We start from the raw sequence: 7043 nt of genomic DNA, 5'->3' as shown, positions 1-7043 counted from the left end.
CATATTCCGAATAGGCATTTCCTAAAGTTACCCAGAAAGTTACCCAGAAATTACCTAGTTATGAACATCGCATTCCTAGACATGTTTTTAAATATAATCAATATGCCTAGAATCGAAACCTATTCGCCAAAAACAACCTATTGTTTATGACTGAGAAATAGGTTTGCCTAACAAAGAAACGGGGAAATCGAAACATGCAACGGACAGGGAACTTACAGTGTATATTCCGAATGAAAGTTACAGGCAGTGTAGGAGTAGGAGTCCTGGTGGAATCCTTAAAGCTGGACTTCTGAAAGGCTCTTGTGGCGAGAATGTGGGGATTTCTAGGATTATGACCAGAAGAAGAAGAAGAGCTTCTGAAACTCAAAAGAGAGAAAATAAGGAAAAAAATTCAAATGAAGAGTGACTAGTACTGAAGATTGCCACCCTTATATATACGTAAGAGGCATAAGGAAACGAGGACTGTCCGATCAAATTACTTCGAGATACAAGGTTCATAACTCAAGAGACGAAACGATGGCAGAAAGGTGGCTAGGCCATTTAATGCAGTTCTCAGAATCTGAACAGTCGCCAACCACGGTGTTCCACGTGTCCGGTACCCATGTGGTGGGCAAGACATGAAGAGTCGAAAGGAAAGTTTAAAAGCCCCCGCTGTGAAGATCAAAGATGACGTCATAGGTCACGAGCAAGGGCTTGCGGGGAAAATGTACGCCCTGAATATCCGCACACACTTTGGCGAGCTAGAAAAGGGCCTAAATCGATCTACCACGTGTCAACCGTCCACCCAGAGCTGTTTGTTACAGACCCCTAAACAACCAGCCCAAGCTGATGGATCATTTAGCTGCTCCGTGCGTGGAGCCGTTGTGTCGATATAATAGAAGCCACGAGCTAGCGCCACATTAAGCTCATGGTGCATCAGAGGTCTGACACCCCCGAATCCTTGTAAAGTCAACCACGCAATATAAACGTGCATATACCAGACATCACGTGTCTGTTCTATTTCTGAATTCTCGGATACGCAGTATAAACGTGCGTGTTCAGACGTCCCACGCCTGATTTGGGCCATGCGGCCCATTACCCATCTTTACCTATTGATTAGACCACACTTCACTGTAAGGTTTAGGAATTAATCATCAGTGTCACATAAATGACATGATGGATGATTAGATCACGGGATGACCCCAATACCTACTCAGAGATCAATCTATTATAAATACCAAAACCCTGGGTAGTGCAAGGGGTTGGCTTCTTCTTGTAAAGCAAACATTTTGTAAGAAATAGTAAGGATCGATCAATAATATCAACTGGTGGACTAAGGGGATTTTAACCTCCGAACCACCTAAAAAAGGAGTGACCATCTTTTCTTTTCAATTAGTTTCCACATTCTCAATTAATATCATTGTCATATTACGGTTTATCAATCAGTACTAATCCATCCTATTTATTCGTATAATTATATGTTGGTGAAAAATCGCGTCAACACCTCTTATGCATATCTTATTCTTTAATGGCCCCAAGGGAAAACGATCATTAGCCACATTCCTTGCTAATCCTCAAATTTTCTTATAAATTTCCAATCGATCTCGACATACCCAATCAGTCACCAAATAACTACCTGTAACCCGATAGATCCTGAATACTCACCATGTTTCCCAAGATACCTCTAGGCTCACCTCGAGCCTGGTATTTAACCCCGTTGTGACTATTTTGCTAATCCGCTCACTAGGATCGCCTCAGACAACACAACTCAAATATATGTCCACAATATTGTGGCCTCACTCATAACGCATACATATTACAAATATACCCTCAACGTATCAAAAATTACAAATACGCCCCAATTTATAAGAACGGGCCCATATGCATATTTAATACACATAAACATGCATAAATATTCACTATACCATATAAACCATTTATATCGCATAATCATACATATATTCTAAAAATTCCACATATAAATCATACTATGCCCTCCAGGCACCGTAATCAAGGCACTTAACCTTAATAGCAAATTTGGGACGTTACACTTTCAATACCCCTACAATAGTACATAAACTCGAAAACTTAACCAAAAACCTCATCACAACTTAACTTAATCACTTGAGTTCAAAAACCTAAAACACTAAAAAAATAGACCCAAAACTTAATCAAATCAAGGTTAGAGCTTACCCCAGCTATTAATTGCGACCTTGAACTGCTCCAACTCCATCTTCAAATCCTCAATTTCAAGCCCCAAATTCAAAGCTTTTCCTTCAAAATTTCCAAAAACTTATAAGCCACCAAGAGAGAGAGAGAGAGAGATATAGAGTGCAAACATGGGAGAGAGAGAGAGATGTGAGCCGAGAGACTAAGTTACTTCTTCTTAGTTCTAGACTCCTAAGGTCTAAGTCTATCCTTTGCTTCAAAATGACCAAAATGCCCATTAGATCAACTTTAGCCCTTAAATATCACCAAGGGAAAACCCATCATTTGTCCCATTCCCGCTAATTCCTCGATTATTCTTATAAATCCCCAATTAATCCCGGCATACCCAAATAACCGCTAAATAACTACATGTTACCCAGTAAATCACGAACACACGCCAAGTTCCCAAAACACCCCTAGGATCACCCCGAGCCAAGTATTTGACCCTGTTGTGACTATTCCGCTAATCCGCTCCCTAAGACCGCCTCGGATCATACATCTCAAATATATCTCCACAATATTGTGGTCTTAGTCATATCAAAAACATAACACACACATATATATACCCTCAACGGATCAAAAATTACAAATATGCCCTTATTAACACGAACGAACCCACATGCATATTTAATTCACCGAAACATGCATATCTAGTCATATAATAATATAATTTGAGTAATCACATACTGAGACACATATATCACAATTAATCACATAATAATGATATTAAATCAATTATTGCCCTCCCGACACGCTAATCAAGGCACTAAGCCTTATTAGCAGATTTGGGGCGTTACACTCACCATCCCATCTAAGGGTGTTGCACTACAATTTTCATTAGTTATTTGTTTAAATTGATATAAATTTAAGGGAGAGTAACCATAAAGTGTGTAAGAGAGCATTATAGTTGGCAGATAAAAAGCAGCTATCCCTAACCGTCTCTGAATTTTGTCTTACCTCTGAAAACATGACATCTTGCAAAATAAGTAAATTAAAAAAATAAAAATAAAAACAAAGTGTGAATTGGTACTAAAGTTGCCCTTAAAAGGAGACTACCGAGGTATACCCCCTCATGTTTTCGGTACTTGAATTTTTATAATCCCAATTTTTTTATATGATTGTGTGCATTGTAGTTACAACAAGCATCCCACCAAATTTTAGGAAGTCTCAGATAATTTAAGAATGTTCAAACATTTATGTTGCGTGAGTGCCAAATATTATGTATGTGAATCCAATAGAATATTTTAACCCTGATTTTCGTACTGTAAATTATTCAGAATTTACCAAAAACTAGTAGGATGTCTGCTGTAACTACATTCTACACCGTCATACAAAAATAATTAGGATTATAACTATTTAGGTACCGAAAACATGAGGGGATGCAATGATAGTCCCCTTTTAGGAGGGTCTACTTGAGAATTACCCAATGATATATTCTCATTATGCAAAATTAAACCATTCAATTTAGTTTGTAATATTATTATTATTAGTTTTATTCATGGTAATTTCTATGTTAATTTAGCAAAGTTCTTGGCTATTCGTTATGGTTTGCAGGTGGTTGTTATTTGTTTATTAGATGCTATAGGTGGTGGAACTTGTCATTCTATTTCACAGTATGCAAATGGTGTGGTCCATGCACTAGCAACTTATGTAACTAGTTCTCTAGGAGACTGTATTTTGGATAGATTCTTGTCCTCGATTTTTTAGTTCTCTTGTAACAGTTGATTTTTAAGTAAATGAAAGTATTTTCCTTAAAAAATGCTATACTCGGATAGAAATTGTTAATTTTAACCTATACTTGTTATATTTGTAAAGTGGGAAAATTAATCACGAACATGCAACAACACTATATATCTAAGAGAAACTCACAAAAATACCTATGATTTAAAAAATACTAAAAATACGAAATTTGGAAAAAATTACAAAAATATGAAGTGGCATAATCATAAATACGGAGCTTTTTTGTAAACAAAGTTTACAAAATTGTAACAATACAGTTTTTTTGTAACCAAAGTTTCCAAATTTGTGACTAAAATTTACTAGTTTGTAACTATATGCTACGATTTTGTAAACACCATTTACAAACTAAATAAAAAATTATAACAGGCGATTACAGAACTGTTACAAACTGTTATCTTTATTTTTATAATTTTTATAAACTCCCATATTTATTTTAATTGTTGAAGCAACAATTTGTCTTTCTATATCTGGAGGTAAAACCCAACGATGGATGATGCTTTGGCACTATTCTGGTGATGAAGTTTGCCTTTGACTCATCGGGATCACCTGCAAGAAAGACACTCTGATGCTTAAGTTAGTTCAAAGTTCCATCCCTTTGCCCTTCTATGAATCTTATATTTATAGGACAAAATATGTAAAGCAGTTAGTTAGTTCAAGCAAACCCTGGGATGGTGGGAAGAAATAACCGAATTTCCCTCCAAAAATAATGTTTATGAATGTCTCGTTCAGGGGTCAGAGGTGCGGACCACCTCTGACCTGTAGCTTCTGCCTTCGGAGCTTCTGCATACCAAAACGAACCATTTTGAATGTTCGATAAATGAGGAAAGGATTTTCGGACCGAACATTTTGGGCCCAACAGATGCCCCTTGGCCCAAGCTTCGAACAGGCGAGGCATGCTAATCTATTCGAATCTTGGGCCAACTCTTCAATGCCAAAAAAATTTCCCAAAGCCGTCATTCTCCGCAAATCGAGGCAATTCGTAGGTACATGATCATTTGATTGCCTGACAAGCTACACTTAATGCAAACACAGTTACCGAGTGAAGCGTTTGGTTCAGAATTTTACCTTTCATTTAAATAGTTTTATTTCAAAATAATTTTCATTCAAATTTCCAAACTTTATTCTAACTTCCAAAAAAAAGCTCTGAAGAAACCCTAAATATTCCCCTCTGTTTAATCCTTCGACAATCATCTCAACCTGCGTAATCATGTCTTCTCGTTCATCTCCCGAGCCTTTGGATCGTGAAGGATACAAGAATGCATATGAACGCATGCGCAAATCGTTCGACATTCCTGACAATGTCACGGTGAGGATGCTTTCGGATGCTGAGCTTCGAGAATGGTGATTCAAGGATGTAGTCAAGCCCTTCGAAATCTTCATGAGTCTGAGACATATCGAATGGCTCCGCTTCCCTCTTCCTGCTCTGCTAGTTCAGATAATTTCAAACTCTGGAGCTCACATTTCTCAATTTCTCTCAAATGCTATTCAGTCAATAGTCGGAGCTCAGATGATAGGGAGCCTCATGAATGTCAACATTCAATCAGACAACATTTATGTGTGCTTTACCAAGTCCACGAACAAGGCGATAGAGGGAAAACCTCAGAAAACCTTCTACCTTTCTCCCAAAAAGGACCGGACAATCTTTACCGATTTCGATAGCTCCCATCAAAATTGGGATAAATACTTCTTTGCTGTTGAAGGAGCGTGGTATCCTGAATACCTGCCTCAAGAAATTTTTCCTTTGGCTAGGGTGTTTATAAAAGGTGAGTTACATTTTTCATTCTGTTTCTTATTGGTTTTAGTGTGAAATAATCATATCTGGATGATTATCTGTTAGTTTAACTCTGTGTATTACTGTTTTGCTTCTTTGCATCAGATTTTTCTTGGCCTCAGGTTAACATGAGTCCTGAACAGCAGAGCATGCTGACAGAGAAGGGGCTTCTACATGAGTCTAAGGAGAATGCCATTAGTATCAGGGGTGTGTTGAACCCCTACTGCATGCAAATTATGACTCGACTTTGCTTTGTGGATCGAGTCGATTCTGGCACCGTGCGAGTTAGATCGCAGAAGGGGGATATGACCCTTAGAAAAATTACAGCAGCATGTGTGAAACAGCTGGGAGCTTTTATGAAGAAATCTCCTCCTACTCCTTCAACTTTGTCTCTGTCGAAGACCGAGTGTGAAAGGGTGTGTTCTGAGACCTACGCCGCATGTGCGAAACGTCAAGGAGTCCCAGAAGGTAAAAATAAAGAGGGTTCTGGTCTAGCTTCTGCTGCAGATTCGTCCCCTAATAAGTCCGACTTATCGCGCAGATCTTCCCGTATTCAAGGGCGATCATCCACGCCTTCTGACGCTCTCCAGATTCAGCCTCTTCAACAAGTGCCTTTGCCTACAGATGCATTAGGAAAAAGAAAGGAGCATGAGGAATCCTTTGGTGAAGATTCAGACGATGGGAAGTGCATTTCTTCCAAGCTTCGGATCCCAAAGGGTTCTATCTCCACTGCTCAAGGATCTCCCCTTGCAATCCCCAAACTTGCCCCAGGAAAGTTACCAACAGGCCAGGCTCTAACGTTGTGCAAGAAGCCACGAGGATCTGCCCCCGCTGGATCTTTACCTGGGGCGTCTTCTACCTCGCATGTAACTGGGTCTTCCTTGGAGGCAGGCTTAGAAGGGGTGGCTCATGCAGCGGACGCTTCTTCTTCTCCGTCTAAATCATCAGAAGTGTTGACTGGAGATGGAGTGCAGGGTGGCTTACCAGTTGAAATGAAGTCTCCTGTTGTCTGTATCAAGCCGTCAGAAGCCTTACCCTCTGCTCACTACACCAAACACCTCTTTCCATAACACAAGAAAATAAGACTATTTAAAAAGTATTATAGTAAGGAGGGTTAAAAAGCGGTAAAGTCTGAAAAAAAAGGCGGCACCTTTAGGAACTCCCGCTAAATTGAAAGCATTTTGGTCTGACTATAATATAGTCTCTCCCTACTTTTTTCACATGTAAAATAAAATAAAATAAAGAAGAAAGAAACCCTTTCTCCCACCCGATCCTTATACTTTCCTTTCTCCCTCTCTTTATCGCATTTTTTCTGCTAGGCCCGAACGACGACGGCAGGAGCTCG

Source organism: Humulus lupulus, chromosome 3 (assembly GCF_963169125.1).
Source record: "Humulus lupulus chromosome 3, drHumLupu1.1, whole genome shotgun sequence".
NCBI classification, from domain to species: domain Eukaryota; kingdom Viridiplantae; phylum Streptophyta; class Magnoliopsida; order Rosales; family Cannabaceae; genus Humulus; species Humulus lupulus.
The sequence above is the reverse complement of the archived record's forward strand: the minus strand, read 5'-3'. Positions refer to the sequence as shown.